Genomic DNA, 26,210 nt, shown 5'->3' on the forward strand with positions numbered 1-26,210 from the left:
TCAGACAGATAAGCCAGTAAACAGAACGTATAAACTCAATAGCTCTTTGGTTGGATGGTGTTCTGGCTTCCCATCAGATGAAAACAGAACAAAGGAAAAAAGCAGTGCTCAGGTCTAGTTGATTTTTTCTGTGTGTAGTAATACAGCCTGATAACTGTAACACACTCAGCTCTCCAGAGATGAGGATTACTTTGCATTGCTCTATGGTAGAGCTGCTATCCCACAGAAACGTGCAAGTTAGGGAAGTCGCCATGCCAAGGACTCAAAGCTGAAGAGCTGGAAATCCAGGGAGATAAAAGCAAGCAACATTCAACACCAGAGTTCCTCTTGGCCTGAAGGGAGATTTGGGGAACATTTAGCTCAAGACAGAATTCAGAATACCATTGTTTCTTCACTGTTTCCTGCTTTCAAGTTTTTCCAGAAGTTGGACAATAGAGAAGTATGTGTTTTTCAAAAAGCAAGTGTTCACATTAGTAGATTTGAGGGTGCAGGATGTGCAGTGTCTGTGTTGTATAGTCAGCCAAGGTTTCAATGCACTGCACCTTTAGTTTGCATGAGCTTTCATTGATAGCTGCATACTATTCAACAATTGAAAATGTGCTATAGTATGTCATCCTTATGTGCAGTGAAGTCACCCTTCATAATGTTTTACTTTGGCATACTTAAACTGCTCATACGTAAAGAAGTTTTATTTTTGAATTTAAATTTGCTTCTTTTATATTGTTATATATAATTTTTTATACATCATTTGTTATACAACATTATTGTGATACATCAATTAGTATGTTATTAAAAAGCCCATAGCAAATACAATGGTAATACAGAATATATATTTATGTGGCTGACTTAAGGCACTCACAAAATGTTTCTTAAATCCTTATATTCTGCCAAAATAATGTTTTCCCTTTATTTCTGTGTGTCATGTAATATCAAAGAATTAACTGTACAGAAGTTTCTTTAAAATTTATGAACAAGGACATATTAAGTCCAATCAAGATGCCTTGGTGTTTACCAAGTTGGTTTCAAGTGAAAATAATGAATTAATTTAAAATAGGATTATTGTAACAGTCAGAAACTTCACCCCACTGCTGCTATTCAACAACATTTCAATCTTAATTTGACCCCCTACACTAGTGCTGCAACCTAGTGGTATCATAAGGTATAAAATTATAGTACTTCGACCCGCAACCTGATTGTAAATGCGGTTACCAGTCATAGAAACTAAGTCACCTGCACAGAATTATTCAGATGAGACAGGCTCTGTTTCATTTGTTTCCTTGGGAAATCATGTTGAGATCAGAAAATTACTTTCTCAGAATCAGAGGTAGACATTATTTTCAAATTAACCTTTTCTGCCTTTTACATTTAATTATTTAACAAGGAAAAAAATATCTTACATTACTTAGCTGAAATTTGTATGCTGGTGTGCATGTATAGATGTGTATCTTATAAATATCTCTCTAAATTTAATTAATGATGAGCTCATTTGCTTTGACATATAACATTATTTTTATGCCTTTTCAACTAGGCACAGAAAAGAACAGTAACCACAGTGTCTACTGTGAGCACATTTCAGTATTTCATCAGTTACTTCACAGATCCTTTGTCTATTGAGAACACGAAAGTACAAAGTTTTAGCACATCTACATTCATTTACTCTAATGCAAAGCCAACAAGACCATTTAAGAATATATAAGGTACTACATGCAGTCCCTTTAAGATGTATTTGCTATTTTCTTTTCCATGAACTGTTACAAAGCAGTATAAATATACACTGTTGGCAAAGCAAGCAACTAGACATATTTTCCAATGCTACCCAAAGTAACAAAAAAAATCAAATCAGCAGCCACAGTTTCAAGTTTAAATATCTGTATTATAATCAACACTCCTCAGACATCACAGAGTTCCTATTTAAGTGTACAATATCATCTTGACACCACACAAAGAAAACATGGATGTAAAGTTAAACTAAAATTAAGAGAAACTGCTACAGAAATGACCTCTTCATTCACACTTTTATCTAACAAAGTATAGAAAAATATGAGAAGACTCCCTCAGGCAAAAACTAGATTACAACTTTATAATCCAAGAAGTATTCCTCTCTTGATGTAAACCCATATTGACTCTAAAAAGCTGGTTTTCAACTCTTGAGAAAGATAGCTTGTCTTTTCTACTTGCCTTTCCCAGTTCGCTAAGTTCATTCTTTCATCTCCTTCTCTAAAATAGCACAGACTACTATTACATTCAAAAAGTAACCAATTAATATAAAAGTTTGAGTAACTGGAAAATCTCAATAAATGCTTGTACCAGACTCATAATATTCCTATTAAACGGCATATTTAAAAAGGATTTAGTGATTCAGAACTATGTTCCAGTCTCCCACTCCCTGCTTCCCCCCTCCAGTAATATCACCATGTAAATTTAAAGCCTACTAGGTAAAAAAAAAAAAAACAAAACCAAAAACAAACACCCAAACAAATAAAAAACACCACAAAAAAACCCACACGGAATTTTTAACAAATCTGCTTCCTCACACAGTGCACATACTCACACACATATATGCGTGAGCACATGCATACACAACAAGTTGTAGAATTCAAAAAATACCTTAAAAGCAACGGGTGTGCAGCTGGGGTAATACAGAGGCTTTTACTGAAATGAAAGATGAAGATTATAGGCAACAGCTCCATTTGTGTGGAAGCAACGGAGATGATAGGTCAGTTTTAAAATGCTGGTTGCTATTTGTCACTGATTGCACGTGCAGATGCCTTCCCTTAAGCTGAAGGACTGTTAGATTTTTACGTCTGCAACTAGTATGATGTACAGTATTAGCCTATTGCAAATTTCTAATGCAGCTGACAATGCCATCAATAGTAGTTGGGAACATGGATTTAGACTTGCATTGTGCTGCATTAATTTAACACCACATCAAATATGGATTTTATTGCAGCAGTGACAATAAATGCTCACACAGGTGCAGACTAAATTTTTCCTTCCTCTACCTCTTCCCTTCTCCTCCTATCCCCCCTTTACTGAAATGTCATACCCTGGCAATATTTTCACCATTTGTGTGTATATAGCTCTGTACAGATATTTGAAATATTGCCTGTATCCACCCTGCTATCCCTCTCTACAGGGATTTCCTTCATAAGAAGCATTTGCTCTGAGTGTGTATAATTATTCTGAAATTCAATTCAGAGCAGAACAAATAGCAGTGAAAGCTGCAACAGACTTGCACTGGTATAGTGAAAGTGAGGGCACATATGTGTGTGTTTCATGCTATGCTCATAACAGTTACACTATGAAACATTGTGCTTTTTTCAATTCAAGTAGTATTGTTCCCCCGCACTGAATTTGCAAGAACTGAATACAGATGGAAATTGCTGCTCAAAAGATAGCCTGCTTACTAGGAGGAAAAAAAAAAAAAAAAAAAATTATAAATGCTTAGTGTCTCAATCATGAATACATATGATATCGGTTTACTTTGAGGAGAGAATACACAGCAGTTATTTCCTATCCATTGTCTCATTACTCCTGAAGCATATTTATAAAATGTAAAAAGTTGTATATAGTAGAACAATTCTATGCATCGTATTAAAGACCATACTGTTCATGCTATAATCATAACAACTACAAAGAGCTCAAGGAAATAAAAATAAGAAAGGTTCCTACCTTTTATTCTGCTTCTGAGAAAGTGAAGTAGTGTCCACCCCAACCAAACTGAAAACCGAGCTATTAGAGTCCTTTTTTTTTGTTTGTTTTCTCCTATTATTTTCTAAGACTGATCATACTTGGATCTAACTCAGGCTTTTTCTCTCAGCATCACTTAACTCTGGACAGCTGGGAACCAAAGCTAAGGGGGAGCTCTCCCTCTGACTGGCTTTCATTCAGAGCTCCCGATTAAAAAAAAAAAAAAAAAAAAAAAAAAACCCTCACCATCCCCACCACATACACGGACCCTGCACAGACACGCACACACTCGCTCTCCCTCCGAGGACGAGAGCGGGAGAGGCGCTGCTGGCAGAGCCGCAGCACTTACCCTGGGAAGGTTGGAGACTGGGGAAGTGCAGGCTTTTCCAAGCACACAGTGATTTGCAAGTGAATGCGGTGGGAGGGTACAGCAAACGGAGAGCTTTTCTGTTAAAGCCTATTGCCCTCCCTTCGCTGACAGAATGGTTCTCTGTTTTTGAAGTCTAAGGTAATCAGCCTCATCTGCTTAGCTTGTCGTAACACCACCGGTTTTTGTGGTGTATTTTTTCCTGATTAAATATAACCACTTTCCTATACCACCAGTGATCTTACAGCAATATTTATAAAATGTATATACATATACATTAAAAAAAAAAAAATAGCATGGTGCCAAGTTAAATTACGACCTCAGAGGGCTCAGATGAAACCACAGAGTAGTTATTTTCTTCACTGAACTGCTTATGCTATTAGATTAGAAACATTTTTCCTCGTGCTTCACCAGTTTTATGATTAATATAAAACAAGAGCAGGTCATACAATATTAGGTATTTTTCCATTTCCAGAGGCTGTCTAAAAAAAATGTCAGCGTCACTACTTAATCCCCCATTAATATTTTTTCCCCATTTGATACTGGCAATGCATGTTTTTATTTTATTTCAGTCACTGTATTTGGACTTCACATTTTGCAATGTGTTCCTTTTCATCAAGTTAATCTGTTGGTTTCATGTTTCTAATACAGCAAATTGGACTTAGCACAATCCTCCTTGGATCGTACCAAGTCCAATCCTTTCATTGTGATACTGTAGAGGGTTATGTGTACATCAGTTAGAAGAGATTTAACAAATAGTCACATAAGACTAAACCAATGGATGTCAGTATTGCTCTATCTAAAAAGTGTCATAAGGGACTTTCTCTGGTTGTAAAAAAGTCTTCCTAAAAAAAAAAAAAAGACAAATTCTATTAAAACAGGAGCTGAAAAATGTATTTGGGAGTGAGGAACAAAGTAAAAATGAAAACTATTTCATTATTAAAAAAATCTAATACAGGAGTAGATAGATCACTGGCTGTTAGGCTGCTCAGTGGTAATGATTCTGCCTGTTTTCAGCTGCTATCAGTTGAAAAGACAATTAAAAAGAAAGGTAAGATCCTTATTGTGCCTAGTATCACTTCCTAATGTAACCAACTGCTGTTGTTTTCCCATATCTGTAACCATCAGCAGGAACAGAAATGACCCACCACCTAAGCTCAACCTTATTGACAGCAGATGAGCAAGTCAGCATTTAAGTAACATGTTATACTAGCACGTGAACACATCTGGAGCTAGAAAGGAGCAAAGCAGCAAAATGCCAGGGGGTGAGGTGGGGGGAATCTCTTCTTGCTACCATATATGAAATGATTTGGTTTTGAAAAAAAAAATATCTACCATGCTAGATTTTTAATTTTTCAAGGAAAGGCAATTGAGTTCATTGACTTTGACTGTACTTGGGCATATAAATACACAGTGCAATGCGTAACACATCTGTAGAAAAAGTTCCAGTGCCTTCCTTCTGCCCTTCCCATTGTTGTATCAATACAAAAATTAGAATTGTCATATGTCGATCTGCTCCTGGTTTCCAAAGACCTTCATTCTCAGTCCTTTCACAGGAAAGGAGGAGACCTCAGAATCTAACTCAAGTTTCCTAATCTCTGTCACCATTTGGTGTTACACTATGTAAAGACACATTCACAGTTCCCAGTGATCCATGTGGAACTGACAATATCTGCATTGTCTTCCAAGTTTACCTATGTATTCCTGCAAAACTGGAAGCATAAGATTCTCTTATTTTGGGCAAATCTTCTCACATTGATATGAAGGTAAATTTCATGCAACTTTATTTTCTGGCTGTACCAACTGTGCTTCTGCCTCCTAAAATATTAGATTTAGGCTTGGACCCTATAGTAGAAAGCGAAAGATTGTCTTAGAATAAAAGTTGCCCTATCAATCTGGTAATACAGACGAATGATAATGAAAGGAGACACAAATATGTGGAAATGTATATACATGGCTGGGAAATAGCTCTTTAAAGCTGGACTGCTTTCTGGGTGATGAACAAAATATTGAGTGTTGAAGATTAAGTTAAAAGCTTCAGTTCCTTTTAACATTTTGTCTTCTGTTATTTAAGTTGCAACCATGAAGTGGAAAATAAATGACAATTTGTGTATATATACAAAAGTTTATTCTACACATGTGCACACACATATATGCACACACAGAGCTAAACCAAATTCTGAAGTCAAAGAAAATAAATGATCTAGTGCAATTATTCAGGAACAAGAACGTCAGAGTCACTGAATGTGTGCCTACTCCCTTTTCTGCAGAGTATTTTGGTATATTTCTGCTAGGGTTTTATTCAGCTAGAATGAACCAATCTTATCCTAGAGATATATTAATTTATTCAGGCATAGTTACTGCAAGACACACTTGCACTCTTAAATTGGACTAACTTTTGGAGTTAAGGTTTAACTCTAGAAAAGCCATACTTTGTTACTAACTCCTGTTTCTGTTGGTATGGGCAGCTATTTAAAAGCCAGTATTTATTTATACTGATAGCATATGGATATCTAAAAGAAAACAGTTTTTCAACCATTTACTTATTCATACACATGACAGTAACTTTAAAACAAGGTGGCATCATAACTTATTTTTAACACTGCCTAATACTTCCCATTAGAAGAGTCCTTTTACAGTTGCTTATAAATTTACCAAACAAATTATTTAGGATTAAATTTTCTACACTGATGGTCTGCCTCAGGCAGAAATAATTTTAAAATATTTCAGCCAAAATTATACCAAGATTTCAGAGAAGGAGGAAAAATTATACAGCTAGAATTTTATCACAGGAGTTAAACAACCTTCATACTTTGAAGGCAGAATGTGAAATTCCACAGCTGGCCTTTGAGTCAGAGAAGCTTACCAATGGGGACAGATTAGGTCAAGGAGCATTAAAATAAAGGAAGAGTGGTAGGAGCAGAAGGACTGGAGGCTGAAGGACATATTCTTCTTGGCCAGCAAAGAAAAAAAGCCATATTTCTGACAAAGCAAGAAGGAAGAAACAGTGGCAGAATAGGGGTAAAGACAAATTCATGGAGACTGAACAAGGAAACCTGGGGTGGAAAAAAACAACAAAAAAGAACCCAAAACCCAAAGCACACAAGATAAAAAAGTCAGAGAGGTACAGACCTTACCAGGGACCGTGGAGTTGTTTTTTGCCATCTCTGTCTTCAAGGTAGGCAGCTTTACCCTCTGAAATGATAGGTCTAGCATGATACTTACTCAGACTACAGTAGAGATAATTTCCTTGCTTTTTTATTTCTGGTTACAAACTTGGCAGAGATCCCAGAAGCCAACACTTGCATTTGTAGGAAGATGATGAGGTGTAAGAAGGATGAGAAAGGAAAAAATCTGGAATTAGACCACATTTTCCTAAGTATCACTATTGACAAATGCCTGTTAGACCTACTGAAATTCTCTCCACTCAGTGCTGACCCACATGGAGTAAGAGATTACAGTAGTTGGTTCATGAGCTCATGAAATAGTGATCAATGTGGTGTTTTTAAAGACTCCAAACCTAGCAATGAACTGTATGGAACCTGATAATCCCATTTCTCCTTGTTTTTTATCTATGCTTGATATATTTTAACCTCTATAAAATCATACACACAAATCCTAACAATAAAACCCAAGTGCTTCAAAATTAACAAAGGCCAGAATTGTTTATTTATGTATAATGCAAACTAAAAAAAAATAATTATAGTGCATATATAAAAAGAAGCCAATTTATTACACAAGTCTCCTAATTATCACAGAAGCACAGAATCATAGAATGGTTTGGGTTAGAAAGTACCTTAAAGACTATCTAGTTCCAACCCCTGTACCACAGGCAGGGACACCTTCCACTAGATCAGGTTGCTCAAAAACTCATCCAACCTGACCTTGAACACTTCCAGGGAGGGGGCATCCACAGCTTCCATTACTTTCCATCTACCTTCATACAATCCCAAAAGTATGCTTCCTCATTGCACAAGATGGACTGGTCTATGGGTAACTCATAACCTAGCAACAGCTGTCCAGAAAAGATTGTCTTTTATGGTGTAGAAGCCAGAAAATTTGTAGTGAATGAAGCTGAATGGATGGGAAAATAGAAGCTTTCACAATGAAAACATTCTTCTTTGAACTAGACCATATCTAATCCTTTGCCACCTATGCCTGTATGATGCTGAGCATGTCACTTGAACCAGATTTCTTTCATGGCTGTTTTCCTGTTATGTCCTATTATTTCTAGGTGTCTGACTGAAGAGCTGTGTCTGATATTTAGAGTTGCTGAACACTCACAGTTTCAGCACACACTGTGCTATAATAAAAGAAAAAATTGTAAAAATGAAGTCTGGTGCCCTGTGTCTTGTCACCAAGTACTTCTGATCATGATCTCTCGCTATGCCTCAAACATCATGACCCCACGTCAGACACTTACAGAAATGATAAGTTGATGTTTAGAAAACATTCAGCAATTATAACATTAAGCACTACAGAAGTCCTTAAGAAAGTTATACAAAAGTAGGATTTTAAAAGTGTGACTCAAACAAAGCCATAAACTACTTTGAATAATGGCATTGAAACAAAATTGTTAAGAAAACATATGCCTTCAATATAACAATATAGCAAAATTTCATGATTCTTATGCACCACAACATATTAGTTGCAGGATAAGCAAAAAATTTTAGCACTTCCTAAGTTCTGCAAGCTTGAATCTGAAATCTTGGTAGTGCTCTTTTACAATGACTGCATGCACATCAGTATTTGAAATTTTTATTACTTATTCATTAACTGACCATGAATGTACTAGGTACCTAGGTCCAAAGTCTAGTTGGAGGCTACTAGCTAGCAGTATATTCCAGGGATCAGTATCAGGTACAGTCCTGTTTAACATCTTCATTAATGATCTGGATGATGGGGGACAGTGTGCCCACAGCAAGTTTGCAGATGACACAAAACTGGGAGGAGTGGCTGATATGCCAGAGAGTCATACTGCCATCCAGAGGGACCTCAACAGTGTGGAGAAATGGGCTGACAGGAACTTCATGAATTCAACAAGGTGAAGTGCAAAGTCCTGCATCTGGGGAGGAACAAGCCCAGGCACCAATATATCCTGGGGGGAATATATACCAGCGGGAAAGCAGCTTGGCAGAAAAAGACCTGGTGGTTCTACTGCACACCAGATGGAACATGAGCCAGCAATGTGCCCTTGCTGAAAAGAAGGCTAATGGGCTGCATTATGAAAAGCATTGCCAGCAGGTCAAGGGAGGGGATCCTTCCCCTCTACTAAACACTGGTGAGGCCACACCTGGAGTGCTGTGTCCAGTTCTGGGCACCCCAGCGCAAGAGACATGGACATACTGGAGGGAGTCCAGTGATGGGCCATAAGGATGAGTAAGGGACTGGAGCACCTCACATATGAGGGAAGGCTGAGAGAGCTGGAACTCTTTACCCTAGAGGAGAGAAGGCTCAGGGGGATCTTATCAATGTATACAAGTACCTGAAGGGAGGGTGCAAAGAGGACAGAGCCAGGCTCTTTTCAGTGGTGTCCAGTGACAGGACCAGAGGCAGTGGGCATAAAGTGAAACGCAGAAGGTTCTTCTGAACATCAGGAAACACTTTTGTCCTGTGGGGGTGACTGAGCACTGGCACAGGTTTCACAGAGAGGTTGTGGAGTCTCCATCCTTTTAGGTATTCAAAAGTTGTCTAGACATGGTCCTGGACAGCTGGTTCTAGGTGGCCCTGCTTGGACAGGGGTGGGTTGATCAAGACAACCTCCAGAGGTCTCTTACAACCACAACCATTCTGTGAGACCACACAGGCAAAAATATGACAACAGAAGATCCCACAGAGAGGGATTTTTTCTAAAAAGACATGAAAAGATGGACAGCACAGCATAAAAAGATGGCTAAGTAAAAAAAAAAATCAAAAAACAACAGCAGGGAAAGAATAGTGATAAATAGTAGAGAGAGGTGGTGCTAATAAAGGAGCAGAGGCTCACATGTCAAACAGCCTGAATGCTGTGGAGGAACACATATTACTAGGAACAAAAGGCTGCTTATGAAGGAAGAGCAAAATATTTCACAGTACATGCATTAAGAAAAAAAAAAAAATCAACAGAGGACTACCCAGTCCAAAATGTTACTCTTCAAAAAGTAACATTACCACTCCATTCCATTCAGTAATGTTCATACCAGCTGCAGCTCCTGCTCTGATGATAACACCATTTCTTCTAATTCTCCATACAGTCTCACCAATGCCTGCAGTGCTCTGACTTCTGTTATAAATCTCCTTTGATCTATTGTGACGGGAAAGAAAAAGAAGTTTTTTGAGTTCTTTAAGTTTATGGCATCTCATTTTAACCCAAACACATATTTTTTTCCAGCTGTTGAAAGGCGTAAGTTGCCTCCAAAGAATCAGCTAACCATTCTTTCATTCACTGCAGTTATTCCAGAGCACATGCATCCTGGTATCTGCTAATACTCTTTTGTTTTTATAAATCATCTGCCCTCCTACTCCTGTATCTGAGAGTTCAAATATTCTGATGCTACAATTGAATTTTTAGTACAGTAAACTAAAGAAGTTTATAGTTACTTAGAAAATATCCATAAATGTGGTATAAATGGAACATAATTCATACAAAAGTTGACACACAAAAGATTAAATTACTAAGAAGAATGTCAATGAAACATCTATATTGTATACAAACTCATCTATGGCTTATCTAATGATTATGAAAAAAAAATAAAACAACCACAAAGACAAAGCTTTATGGATTATTGGTAGCATTCTTCAAATCACTTATTTTTTTTAGCAGCATGAACAGACAGGGTGCTCTTTGGAAACAATGCTGTATTAATACAACCAAGCAGAAGCCTTCTGGTAGAACAGGTATCCTCTCATTTGGACAAAAGGTATTATTTCTGTATAACACTATGAAAATAAATATAACAGAAAATATCTTTAGTTGACTCCAATAAAATTATTCTTTGGATTTTTCCTTTCCAAGTCAGTTGGCTGTTTGTGATTTTTCTGTTAGTACTGGCTTAAACATTGTTAAAGCAGATATAAGTCATTACACTGTGTAAACAGCACTGCTATGGTAGTTGTCCTTAGTAACAGCAATGTGAAAGTTACCAGATCTCTCTTTTCCTTAGTCTTTCCATTTCTTAGTTTCTATTTGGTGACAATTGCACCATAAATGTCAAGAACAATTCCAACAACTGGTTTGATTCCCATTTAACATTAATATGTTTCCCTGCATTCACAAGTAAATAATATTTTTATACATTGGGTTTATTCAGATATTTGCTTTAGCTGCATGATTCTAATTTTACTATTGTATACCAACAACGTTATACATATATCAGTCTCTACAGGTTTGTCAGGAGGTTTAGTGCCATCCCATTACACTTAAATAAGGATGTGCATGTATATGCAATTGCAAATAAATGAACAAATACACAAGAAACCGCTCCTCCCTTGATAACATATATGAAAGAACATAGATTAAAAGCACCAATTTTGCATTTGGCAAATGTGATGGTGATATGTTAAGAATGGCTAAACTGCTAAACAGCTTTAGATCAATTGCTTGCACTTGAAAGAAGCTGTATTTCTGCAGAAAATAAAATCTAATGAAGCATACATTTTCAGTCTAAATAATACCAGGCATTACATTTGTAGACAAAAGCAGACAGTAAAGCATAACCTCGCTCCAAAAAAAAAAGACAAAAATACAAAGAAATGCTACATTTTAACATGTATAACACTGTAGCTATATCACATTTGGATTCAGAGACTTAGGGACATTTTAAGCTCCTTACTCATTGAAGTGTTCATATGCAATTAGCAGAATGTACATTGACTCTCTTTTCAGCTTTAACAGATTATGAGAAGTGCTACTCTTGTGCTACCTTCTTATTTATCAAGAGGTACACCTTAAACTTAGCAGAAAAGAAGTGAAATAAAGGACCTGTTCTTTCTTACGCTGTCTCCGATATGAGTCAGGCTTCCAATGTGCAAAGCAGCACACCTGAGAAAGTTTTTTTCCAGTGAACCTCTCTCACAGAGATTTACATTAAGAGGGAACAAGCCAGATGAAGAAAAAATAAAACAAAACAACAACAAAAACAATCCCCCCCATCCCCAGTTTTTCCTAACAGATCTTAAATGATTTGCAGTTACCAAGTCCAGCTGCAACCAGCAGGTCTGGAAGTCCCATTAGTAGTCTTTTCTACTCCTTCAAAGTTTTTACCTATAAATTCTCCTAATAGGAATCAGTCCTGTGCTTGTACTCCACCTTTATTATGAATCACCTCCTTAGCAGAACTTAGACTAGAGACTGAATGAGAATTCATGTTCTGATTGAGAATACAAAACTGTGGAACAGCAGAGGTCAAAAAAAATTTTTTTTCTTTTCTTATTAGCACTGATTCAGGTATCAGTTCTTGGTTTGCAGATCTAAGTCTGCATAAGGATAAACTTAACAGCTAGAGCGAGGGAAGTTGTCTAACAACAGAAATGCAATATGGCATTTAATGTTTCACCTTCTACCAAAAATGACAGTAATGGTAAGTCCCTTGTTGAAGGGTGCAAAATCTGCCTGGGCTCTGGTTCCAAATAGTTCAGGCAATATTTCTATTTATTCTAGATAATCTGGTCAATAATTCAGTCTATATTTGACAATAGATAGAGGGGGTACCTCAATGTACAATTTTTTACTCAGTACCATAACTCAAAGAGAAGACGATGAGTTTCAGATCATACACTTAAAGGACATGCATTGAAATACTACAGAAGCAGTGAGACCAAGCTTAGGATCTTTATCAAAAAACAAATCATATTATCAGCATGCAAATCAAATACTTACAGATTCTGGTTATCACAGATAATGATGAATTTCTCCTCAGAAGGATATCCTTAAGGCCATTACTATCCCTGCTATCTTTCAAGAAACAGAAGCACCAAGAGATATTAAATGCTCTGCCCTCTCCCACTTAGGTTACACCATGACAGTATCAGAAAGAGTCTTATCAGTCCCATCAGACTGCCAGAACTGTCCTCTTCTCTACATATATGCCTCTCTTCAGTTTCCTCTGTACTTGTATTAATAGAATAAATAATCCTAGAGAAGTTATGCTTGCAATAGAGATTAGTTAATAATGTTTCTAAATCAGGATTTGAAGATAGTATCTCAAAATAAATATAAATAAATAAAAGCATTAATACACTATAAATAAGTCTTGGAAAGGCAGAAAACTTGGGAGTGTGGTGAACACTGTAAAGAGAAGAATAATATACAGTGTTACTGATATTTTAAATTAGAAGGAAAACAAAATGTGAGGAAAAGTCAAAGTCCCACTCTAAAACAAAATAATCATATCCTGCATAGATGGATGGTAAAAGACATGTACAAGCAGCAGAAGGCAGTTTTAATATTCTTGTAGTAAAGAAAACAAGGCACCAGAGTGAAAAAATTAGCACCTTTTGTTAACACTGAAATTTACCCTAAATTCCCAATCGCAAAGCCAAATCTCTCATTTGTATGATTTACTCTGAATTAAGAGAAAAAAGCCCAACAACAGGTTCCCATAAAATAGAAGGATTATGCTTTAAAAAAAAATTGCTAGATAATTCACTGAAACTCTGCATCTGTGCTAAAACAATGTAGCTGCTGTTGCACACAGCATCTTTTTCTTTTCTTTTCCTCTCATAGTAACATGTCTTAAATTTCCTCAGGTGAGCAAACATCTTTGCCACAGAAATAGCAATATCTTTCTCTGAGGAAGGAAGAAAAACACAAAGTCAAACCACCCATTATAGTTTGCAAAACCATCATCAATATCTGCAAGCAGAACTGTTTGGTTTTTATCCTCTGTATTCACCATTTTACTTTTTTTCTTGTTTCCTGGAAAATTTAGTCAAATCATCAGCTCCTTTATTCCAAATACAAGACGAGAGACAGATTGCTCAGGACACTTGTAGGGGTTTAGGTATGAAATAGCACCCTAGAGTTTATGCTCTTAATATTTCAGAGGGATGCAAAACAGACACAAAACTCCAGGCTGCAGAGGAATGACCGTCCTCACCCAGCAGGAAAGACTACAGGGTGCAGGTATGTGTTCAACAATAACCCCAGGGTCAAATTACCAGAAGTCAACAAGTGTTCCCATCCATGTTTGGATGATAGAGTTGCCCCTCCTCAAGCCTTGAAATCTGATCTTCTGTGCTGGGAGAAGAATCCTACTGAAGTGTCACCAAAACAATGTCTCATTTTCAAGCCAGTCTGTCTTTTACTGATTCCATTAAAAGATCAGTATCTACATTGTGTGCAGAACTTTCATCATCAAGCTTTCTGAAAAAGAAACATTTTAACTGTTAAAAGACATCTTTTAGCCAAATAACAGCATATTAAATTTCAATTCAAAGTCATGTGATAGCTACAGGCAAGTCTCATTTTAGAAATGGATGTCATAAGAATAGACAAAGTATATAACTGAGACCAAGACTATGCAGGTACCTTATACTAAAATTTAGTCTCTAGTTAATGTGAGAAATCTTCATCATTTAATGTCCAGTTAGTGGTTTACATAAAATCACTTTATTGCCTTGGACAACTGCCAAATGAATAAATACCAACAGCATAAATATGCACACATAAAAATCGTTATCAGTACTAATTAGAGTAGCAACCTTGTTGGCAGAGTCAACAAAAAAGGAAAGGAGATTTGTTTAGGTGACAGCATAACATCTGATGCCAAAATAAAAATGGATGAAAAAAGTTGGCACGGAAAACTGCCTATGAAATCAGATGAGTTTAAAATTTATAAATAAATAAATGTGTTACATTTGGTTGTCCCTAAGTAGAATGAAAGCTAATACACACAGTGTGTTGCTTCCTTGCTGGTTTACATGGCTTAGTCAGAATAAGACAGGGGAAACTTCTTGCAAATATTATAATATGACACAGTTAAACCTATGCTTTAAGATGACTGTATATGACGTATGTATAGCTTTATGCTTTTTTCTATAAAATTGTACACTTTCAGGCATAAGCAAAAATGAAACCATTATTTCTGTGTTTTGCTAGATATATTTTTAAAAACAGATGTAAATTGTTTTCATTACTACTTGAACCTTAGGAATTGTTACTTTGATATTATCCTAAAAGTAGATGTAAAACTTCTGGGCTTTATATACATAATTTTTAACACAAGGATATTTCCAACTACTTCTTATCCTTTGAAAAATACACTGATACATAAAAGGAAATATTCTGAATAAAACTAAAGATATACCTTTCTAGAAACATATTCCTCTTCAAGGAGATATTTTTACGGAAGAGTCAGGAAGTGACCTAAAAGTTACAGGAAGTTAATTTACCTTCAAGTTCTGACCCTTCACCATTTCATCACAATATGTCCTTTATGGCAAGAATAGTAACATAAACCTCTAAACAATGATTCACACTTCAGTCATTTAATGCTTTCTCTTCTTGTTCAAAAATGTCACAACATAGCATAAAATGAATTTTGCATACAGCTTTATAAAAGACCATAAAATTTTTAATTTTATAAAACTCAGGACAGTAGCATTAAAAAAACCAAACCAAACCAAACAAACTGAAACAAGGAAGACCCAAAATAGCCAACAGCCTTTTATAGCTTATCTTCAAACTGGACATCAGCCTCTTAAGAAGCTTGGGTACACTCTCTTGTTAGGTCATTTATTGTGCTACATTCTCATCCCCAAGAAAGCAAGTATTCGATAGTTCCAAATTCTGGCATTTTAAAATTATGCTTCTGTGCAATATAACATGAAGTTATAAGGTATAATGAAGGCCTACGGGAGACTATTAGCACAGTTTTTTTAGGACCTAGCAAATAGTTTTTAATATTAATTTTGTCATAAATGTCATATGCAGAATTAGTAATTAAGAGATGCAGACAAAAGAACAGAACCTTGAAAAACAGAATATCATTGTATAACATTTTTAACATACTATGGCTGTTGATTAGTTTTTGCTTTCAAGTAAAAAAAAAAAATTAAAAAGGAAATTTCTTCAAAAGTAGGTCTCAGGACAGTTAAGTTGAGTAGAAAATACAGTGCACTCAAGGAGACTATCATAACAGCTTCCAAGGTTTCATTACGAAGAAAAGAACACTCCTGAATATTTTAAAAACTGGCATAACTTAAATGAGTCAAAAAATGTAAAATTTAACATTAAACTATGAAAGCTCTAAGATGATGCATGGGACATCACTTACTATTAATGGGTTTGCTACAGGAAAAATAATGTGAGTAGGAAGAAGATGATAACAGAAAACTCCTTCTATAGATACTATACAATAGCTTGTAAACTGTAAAGGTGTCTAGTCTAACAGCAACTACACAGTTCTAGAGATAATCACCTCTCTTCTATCTCTATTGTCAACATCTTTTGTGAATTTTGGCCAATCACCTGTGTTCATCACTACGATGGAGATATTAATTACGGAATGAATGTATTTCACCTTCAATTTGAAATTGCTCATGCAAAGCTTATAGTTTCCTTCCACCACTTCTGCATAATTAATCATTCAACTTCTCAGCTGACAAATGTTTTCCACTGAAACTCATGCAATGCTGGCTAATTTTGTCTGGAAACATATATGACGTTGTCTTTTTTCTCCTAATTGGGTAAGCCAGCTTTTAACCAATTAAACTTTTATTACCAGTCACACATATCCACAAATTCCTAACTACCTTCCACAAAATATTGGCAGAAATATAATGGGAAATAATCCTTCAGTTGTCAGTGAAGAACATGAAATAACCTCAGTAAATACTACCAAATAATAATTTTATTTCTTTTTGATTCATCGGCTTTCCCAAGAACTGTAAGAAGTGTCATGTTAATGTTTGTACCATGTTATTAGAAGGCAATACGATGTTGACAATAATAAAAAGAAACAGTAATGATTTACAATGAGCATATGCTTTCTACAAAGGGTATTAAAATACATATTATATTTATGAGAATTTTTTTCAATTTTTGTTTTATTTGGAGCTGGAAGAACAATTCTAAGGTTTGCAGTAAATTTGACAAATTTGAAAGGTCACCACCCGCTCTGAAATGTCAACAGATTCTCCCCAGAACCCAGGAATGTTTCCAGAACAATCTTTTACTCCACAGTGAGAACCTATACACAGAGAGATGGAAACAGTGCCTGCAGAGAGCAGCAGTTAACTTTTCACTGTGTCAAGAAACACATACATAGGAAATACTGGCCAAAAGAAAAAAAAAATCAAAACAAAACATTCTAGCCTATGGCGTTGAGGTCATTGGAAAGTTAAGATTAGATAAACCTGCTATGGATCAACAGAAAGGCAAAAAGAAATCCAAAATAAGACAACTGTTGTGTTCATTAGAGACATGCTGCTTTTCTCAAAATGGCATTCTTTCTGGGTCAAGCTATCAGAAAGTCACGTTTTCCAGAGAAAGCAGTATGCCTTGTTGGTCTAACTTTCACATCGTACAGGCAAGGTACAATTATGGTTTTCCTTAACAGCATGCTATATTTCAAAGCTATTTTGGCTTTAAATCCCTATTTATCACTTTAAGCCTTTGCAGATATAAAAGACAAAATTAATCTTGTTAAAATACCCAAAATATCAAAAGCAACACTCTTAGATTACAGTCATATTCTGAAGTTCCTGTCCTTTTAGAATCAATATTTTTTGATTTTCAAGGTATAAATTAGAAATGTCTTTTCAGATTCTGAGAAAATAACTGAAATTTGCAAGAATATTGTGTTTTATTAAAAGATGACAGGTATTGCTACAGAGTTAGCCTTGCAGGTTAATCTCTGTCACATGACAGCAATATTACATTTAGGTCATGTACCTACTGACTTTCCTCTGATATACTGAGAACACACATAAGTGAATAGCCATATCAAGATCTACTTTGTTTCATTGTGTGGTTTTCTGTGCACCTCTAATGCGGTGTATTTTAAAAAATAAAACCTTTTACTTTTCTTGGAAGATTTGAAAAAGGAATCTTGAACATACTATGATGGAAAGTAAAATTAAACAGTACTTAATTTTAACAATAATTTATGTAACATATTTTAATTATTTCAAAATGTATTGATCTTGGCCTTATTTGTAAACTCTGAAATTTGCATTTAGCTTTATTTTCAAACTAGAAATCAGCTTTTAACATTCTTTGCCTTTGAACAGGGCTTCACAAAACCAGCTGCAAGCTAATCCTTAAAAAAGGCTATTTCATTATCTACTTACTTTGAATATAAGCAGTTCTTTGCTTCAAAATTTCTGTTGTATTTCCATTTACTTGTGGAAAAGAAAAGCAAAGAGGGATAGAGAGGTAAACTACATTATAATAGATGTATTTGCTAAAACATGTGAGGGTCAAATTTTGACATGTTAACCAAATTTAGGGAATGTCTTCATCTAAATCATACACCGAATTAAAAAAAAAGATCATTTTTAGTCTAAGCAAGTGTGCAGAAATCATTCCATCTCTCTCTAGCAACCCATCAGCAAATAGTAAGTAACCAGGGAACACAGACTTTTGTGTGAGTGAACGAACTATTCAGGACAATGGCACTGTGTTTCTAATTTTAGTTGCTGTTACTTCTTCATGTGAATCACAATTGAGAGAGCTTCCACATGGCAAAAGAACTTATAAAATTATTTGGGTTAAACTATTATAGTTGTGACATTTTCTGTAACAATAATTCTCTAATTACTGTTCCCAGAGCCCTACGTTACTAGTCAGCCATACAGGATACCTGCAGGCAGATACAACAGGTTAAGGCTAGGTTACATATGCCCCAAAGCCTCTTCTTCCATTTCAGAGTAAGGTGAAAAAGTTTGTTAATATGGCTAAGAATTTGTTACACCAGTGCGTTCAGAAAACTGATACAGACACTATAATCTCTTATTTTCTGGTTAAGAGGATGTATAGTATGATTTTTTCTTTCAAGAATGGAAGAGAAAACAAGTGTCTGTGAGAGTGATCATGAACTCTTTTAAAACTCTTATTAGGTTTTGTTCTTATCCTTCTCTTACCAGCTACATGAAAGAGTGGGGAAATAAAAATACTTTGTCAGGATGATTATGCGTGCAGCAGTAACTAATTTCTAGTTGTACCAGGATGTAGTAAGGAACTGAAGATAAGTACACACTATACTGCATCTTGAGATGCACTCTCATCTTGAGATGAAAATACTCACAGCTTTTCAACTACCGAAAAGACATACTTTTGACTGAAGTAAACCTTTTAGGTGAGTAAAAATGTGGAAGGTAAAATATTTTCGGAATAAGCTATACTTCTTTTTAATCAAAGAAAACACAGCTATCTGCATATACACTTTGTCTTAAACTGTTCAGGGAAGACTTGCCATCATTTTTCAAGGTATTTCTCTACTCTTTTCAAGTAATTTAGATACATATGCACACATTACATTTTGTGCTATGTATCATTCTGGCAGTTTACAGAAGAAATCACAGTAATGCACAAGCTCTTACAAAGGTTCTATTTGATGATATGTTAAAAAATTATGTGCATAAAGATGGTTATATACGTGCACATACATACACATATGATCTATAAAATTTCATGTAGAAAAATGTTACATTACTACACATATAATAAAACATCCCTAGTAATGTCAGCATATTTTGGTATGGAGGAGTGGAAAGCTGTATGATCTGCATGTCAGGTTAAAATAAACAAATAAAACCCTACAGGAATTAGAGATCCACAGGTTATGCAAAAGGTGATTAATACTGAATCATTCTTACTCCAGGAAAAAATATTAGCCAATGCATTGGAAACAAAGGGGAGAGTGAAACATCTAGCAGCCAATGGCAATGGGAGTGTATACCCCTGATTGTGCCACGAGGGATGCTGACTGAAAGTTTTCTCGGTGTTACGACATTTGTATCACCTCTCCTGAATTAGCATTTTCTTGTATCTAATGAAGGGTGAGTGCACACTAAATCTTTAGTACAATTTAGCTTAAAAAGTCAACCAACAAGAAGGAACAAATGCACTGGAATTTAGCCTCCTACAAACTCATAAGTCTTCCACAAACTCAGAGACATATCTTTAAAAAAAAAAAAAAAAAAGTTTTTTTTATTTACTTGATCCTTACACATATAATTTCTTATTTTATATTGTTTATGTCAGTGTAACATCTAGAAGGTCTTCAGTTTATTGACTCTCTGAAACCAAGTTCTCCCACTAATCATATATCATTCTTAGCCTATGAACATCTTATTTTATTTCAGCTCTGAGGTTAAATTCTAAACAGAATGAATGACCAAAAGAAAGAACTATATTCTCTCCCTTGACAAATGCACAACTTTACTTAAGGAGCATTAACAAGTCAAGACATCTTGAATATTTATCTCAGTCTACTTTAGTAGACTGAGACATTAGTTACGAAAAGCTTTAATGCTATTACAGCAACTGAAATAAAGTAGGGAGGTGGCATCTATATCGTTTGTCAATTTGGTTTCATAATTTCAAGGAACAGAAAGAAATATAGTGCTTTGTCTGGGGGAAAAAAAAAAAAATCTACAAAACAGAATTGACAGGAGGCATTATTAGGGTATCCATTCAGTAATGACTGAAAAAGTTCAATGATTTGGCTGCCCAGGAGACATCTTCATCTGGTAATACTAGCATGTCAATTTATTTTTCAAGTTGGTTTTGGTAAATATGTAATAGTAATGTAACAGTTAAATAAAAACTAAAGAGATTAGGACAATGGTATACACTACCAGCTGTTACTTGTCACTAACCATTGCCTGCACTTATACAGCACAGCATTAGGTTACCATCCACAGTAGACAGGTTATTGATATTAAAGTGGCATTGATGATCAGGTACAATGAGAGAAAGATGATATTTCAACCTTGGTTACATTATTTAAAAAGATCAAAAGGATATTTTACCTCTCCCACAGGCAAAACTTGGTTTAATTTAGTGAAAGGCAAAATTTTTTTGAGTGGGACATAATTTATCAAAAGTCATAGAGTCCCTATCTGAGGAAACAGTAACCTTTTCACTAGGGCAGCAAGAATTCTTTTCATTCTGTTCTGTTGTGGGTTTTTTGGTTGTTTGGTTTGCTTTTGAATTACGAAATTACTCCATCTAAACTACTGATATATGCAATTTAAGTATTATCTCTTAATTTAAATTTTTGTTACTTAGAGGCCTGCTCACCAAAAGTCCAATACTGTACACCTTAATAACGATCTGATTATTTTTGTTTTCTGAGAATATTTACTAGTGACATGGAATAAGACTGCTCACAGCTATCTGTTGCTTAATTGGTGACTATCTTCTGTATCCGTGATACACAGTTGTTTATAGCCTATTTGGACAACTCATTGGTTCCTATATTTGAAGCTGCCTGGAAAAGCTGCTGTCAGTGTTCATCTTCTTTTTCAAACTATCAGTACACTCTAGGGTATTTAAAGTCCCTTGAGACACGTATTCTAGAATTTAGAGAAAAATATACAAGACTGAAATAAAACTGATACCAGCAAGTTATTCATATATTTAATAATGCAGAACCTCTCTCCCTGTAACCAAAAGGGAAAATATTTACACTGTTACTGACACCTTCTCTTCCCTTATTCTTCCTTTTTCAAACTAGAAATATCTGGGCACATTAGAGCTACTGTGCATTGGTCAAAATAAGAATAAAAGGAAAATGTGTCACAATGGGAACTTGATACCCACCAAACCCAAGGTTATGAGACAGCTGTATGAGGATAAATAAACCTATTACAAGACTCTATTTTCATTTATTGTCCTGCTTTGACTCTTGGTCTGCTAGGTTTTCCATTATTCTCAGTCATATATCCAGTTAGCTGTATGTCACCTCCTTTTTGTCCCAATCTGGCAACAGGACACTCAAAAGAGAAGATTTACCAACCCAGAATAGCTGTACAGCTCCCTAAAAGTGATTTCTCAGCATTAATCGTACTGCTCTGCATTGCAAAAGGTAAAGCAATTTTCTGAATTATACCAACCATCCCAAAGAGATGCTGTAGTGGGCCGGAATGGAGCTGGCATTAAGTAGGAAGGAAATAAACCAGAACATTTTAATCTCTCCAAGGTTCACAGAATCACAGAATCATCTAGGTTGGAAAGGACCTTGAAGATCATCTAGTCCAACCGTTACCTAGCACTGACAGTTCCCAACTACACCATATCCCTCAGCGCTATGTCAACCCGCCTCTTAAACACCTCCAGGGATGGGGACTCCACCACCTCCCTGGGCAGCCCATTCCAACACCTAACAACCCGTTCTGTAAAGAAATCTAGTCTAAACCTTCCCTGGCGCAACTTGAGGCCATTCCCTCTTGTCTTATTGCTCATTACTTGGTTAAAGAGACTCATCCCCAGTTCTCTGCAACCTCCTTTCAGGTAGCTGTAGAGGGCGATGAGGTCTCCCCTCAGCCTCCTCTTCTCCAAACTAAACACCTCCAGTTCCCTCAGCTGCTCCTCATACAACATGTGCTCCAGACCCTTCACCAGCTTCGTTGCCCTTCTCTGGACACGCTCGAGTAATTCAATGTGCTTTTTGTAGTGAGGGGCCCAAAACTGTACACGGTATTCAAGGTGCGGCCTCACCAGTGCCGAGTACAGGGGTAAGATCACTTCCCTGTCCCTACTGGCCACGCTATTTCTGATGCAAGTCAGGAACTACACTCTGAATTCCTTCTCCATACCCTTACATTGTCAGCTACTGTCTGCCACACCCAAAGTCCCACCACCACTGCACATGTTGATACTCCAAGGCCAGAACGGTTTTTACAACTTAGGTTTTTCTCTTTCTTTGTCCATTGACTGTCCTCTACTTATGTAAAGTCAGTGCTACTCTTGCAGGCACTATGCTCCTTTCACAAATCTCCTGTTCTCCCTTCTGACTAAACACCTGACTTTTCCAAGAGGAAACTGAAGTGCGAACTTCTCATTTCCTGACCTGTTTCATCTTCTTCCTCCCTACAGACACATGAGTTTCTCATCAATTATAATCCTTTAAGCTTCCTAGTGATCCTCTTGGTCTCATTTACTTCTGGTTTCAAACTTTCCTCCATATTTTATCACCTCATACTTTCTTTTGTGTATTCATTCACAACACATACACACTTAAATTTACTGCACGTAAGTTTCTTCAATTATCATTCCATCATCTTTTGGTTTAAATACTCCCAGACTTTTTTTATTTAGTGAAACAGCTACAGCTAGAAATTTGTAAATTCTTCATCAACAAAAATTATAATAAATTTCAGTATTAGATGTTGTAAAAAAAAAAAAAAAAATAATCAACTTACTTCTGACTTAGAGAGCCACATAGTATAGTTAATTTCTTACCTATCTTGGAAAAGCATTGTAAAAATGTTTAGTTGTCTTGTTAACCTTGTACATTGGAAATGTACATTAAATAATGCTGCTTAACAAGTACACTTTTATATAGTGCACCACATAAAAATTGTATATAATCCATTGGAGAAAATTATTACAAGAAATATTACAATAGTATCAGTGTTTGTCTCTTCTTTTCCAAAGCAACTGTTTGCAGGAATACGACAACTTGCATTTTATATCTGCATGATCTACACAGCTCAGCTGAAGAGCTGTTCAATATTGTAAACCAAACAATTTAATCACTCAGTACATATGCACGTTTTCTAGAAATGGAAGATTTTCCTCTTACACATAGGGTTATCAAATAATTGCTTAAACTTTACAGAGTAAGCTAATGAAGAAAATCCAAGGTCACAGTAATAGTAAAACTATTGCAGAAGTGCTGAGTCATGTTCAAAGGCCAAGGAAGAGAAAATCCCATGCCAGTAAAACTACTCTTCCATTCTATCAAGTTGTTTGACTATATTTCATTGAATTTCTGAAAACAAAGCCCAGATTTTTAAAGTTTTGCTCAATTTGTTTTATTTTGCTGAGTTCATTTTCAAAATCTTTGCCTGTATAACTCCACTTACTAAAAAATCCTTGTTCTCTTGTGAAACATTCATCCTAATCTCTGGACAAAAGAAAGGAAAAAAATCCAAAGTAAGAAATACACATGCAAAGAAGTGTTTCACAGACAATTTTTGTTTCTTTATATAAAAGTCAATGTCAAAAAAATATTTAATAAAAAATTAAAAATCAGAAAGAGGAAGCTTATAAAAATGGGTAACAGCACATGAAAAAAATCAAACAAGGAATGTTTATTTTCTTTTGAAAGGAAAGGAAAATGAGTGGAATTCTGCCTTGGATGAAACTGGCAAAAATTTGGAAGATATATACTATGAACACAGGAAGAAAATCATCTAACCACTTACACAGCACTTAGCAATTATTCAAGCCCTTTCAATCAGGCGTTCATCTTTCTAATGACGGATATAGTTTTACTGCAAATTCAAGCAACAAACTAAAATTTCTCTTAGAATTCACAGTTCCAACTGTTATGCTGATGCAGCACAACAATGATATTCATGACGCACAGGCACAAATTAATGGGCTTGCAATGGCCTCTGATGGCATGCATGGATCTGAGGTGGACCTCCCTGTATCTCTTCCTTAAATTAAAATATCCAGAGATACCCAAGGACTTTCAATCCTTTGTAATGTTTTATATAAATATAACCTGGAACAGTGGAACTTATTTAAGTAGAGAAGATTCAACTCTGCTGAATGAGGCAAATAGAAGTTTCGGAAAACAGACCTTGAGACTCTAGCTCTCATTTCAACACATTGCAATGTAGCTGCATGTCTACTGGAACTGCTGAACAAGCAAATGCTGTCCTTCACAAGAATGTACAAGTTAAATAACACTAGGCAGGAGGAAAAAAAACAACCTAGGAGAACTAAAAGCTGCTGCAACTGAAAAGTAATTACTGGAAGGAAAAGGAGGGATCATTAACAACTAGGAAAAAGCCTGTGATTTATTTTTTTTTTGCACTGTATATTGAATCTCCAAAATTAAGTACCTAACGTAGTTATCTCAAACCATTTTATAAGGATAATTTAATGTATGGTTTCTAATTCAAACTGTGATATTTTATTAGCTAGCCAAATGCTTTACAGTGTTCAGTATTTCTAGTTTTGAATAAACCTAAATACATAAAAGAAATGTAAACATTTCAGATAGTATTGAGTATCTGGCAAGGATTTTGATGGAAATTATTTCAGTAAAAAACATTTGTTCACTATTACAATGCAATAAATTGAAACCCAGAAATGTACAGCAGATAACCTGGGGATATATGACAGGAAGAGGGGAGGATTAAGAGAAACAGTTTAAGTATTTCTAAGTTTACATCAACAGCAATCATTTTTAGAATCTTTATTAAAAATCTCCGGTTCTTGCCAATATATCTTTCAGAAACCATTATGAATTTGGAAAATGGAAAAATTATTTACATGAATATTTTACTTCCTTAAAGAAGCAGGAAACTTTGCTCTTTAAGAGAGAAGCTTCCTTCTCCTGTAAGGAAGTAAATAATGATAATACTACTAGATTATGCTATTAATAATTTACTGTCTAAGAGGGAAATTCCCCTCTTCTGCTCTTCCTTATCTAACTTTCATTATGTATAAGAATATATATATTCTATTTACATAAATATATAAATATATAAGAAAAGGGTCCAGGGAAACTGATTTACTGGTCCACTATGTGTATGTAAAGTACTACAAGGAGTTAACAATACCCTTTGAAAAGGTGTATTATTTCCTCTAAAATCTTCTGACAGCTGTTCTGATTTTTTGTTGCTATGAGACACACATTTGTACTTTGCTGTTGATCTTTTTTTTTTTTCTTCATCAGATGCAATACTATTAAGAAATGGAAATACTTTAACATAATAAAAAAACAATGTTTTTTTCTGTCTGGTCATCATTTAGCAATTTTCTTGAAACAACCAAGAAAACTATTGTGTCAGCCAACCACTGACCTTAAATTAAGGACTGTAAAAATCTGAAATGTCATGCTGACACGGTTACATAAGAATTTGCTGCAAACTTGCTTCTAGTGCATTTTTATGTGCGTTGCTCTAAGATTAATTTGTCTATGTCCTGGTTTAACCAGGATAGGGTTAAGTTTCCCCAGCAGTGGGGGGGGAGCTCTAGCCGGGT

The 26,210-nt window shown here is 35.5% G+C and overlaps 1 protein-coding gene across 1 annotated transcript in view; it reads right to left on the bottom strand.

Annotated features, from left to right (window-relative positions):
* Positions 1 to 3,979, bottom strand: part of CDH10 (cadherin 10) — a 105,033-nt gene extending 101,054 nt beyond the window's left edge. The window contains exon 1 of the mRNA XM_074826496.1: positions 3,673 to 3,979. The gene's annotated coding sequence lies outside the window, so the exon portion shown is untranslated. The remainder of the gene's footprint in view (positions 1 to 3,672) is intronic.
* Between the last annotated feature and the right edge of the window lie 22,231 nt (positions 3,980 to 26,210).

The sequence above is a fragment of the Strix aluco genome, chromosome 1 (genome assembly GCF_031877795.1).
Source record: "Strix aluco isolate bStrAlu1 chromosome 1, bStrAlu1.hap1, whole genome shotgun sequence".
Taxonomy (NCBI): domain Eukaryota; kingdom Metazoa; phylum Chordata; class Aves; order Strigiformes; family Strigidae; genus Strix; species Strix aluco.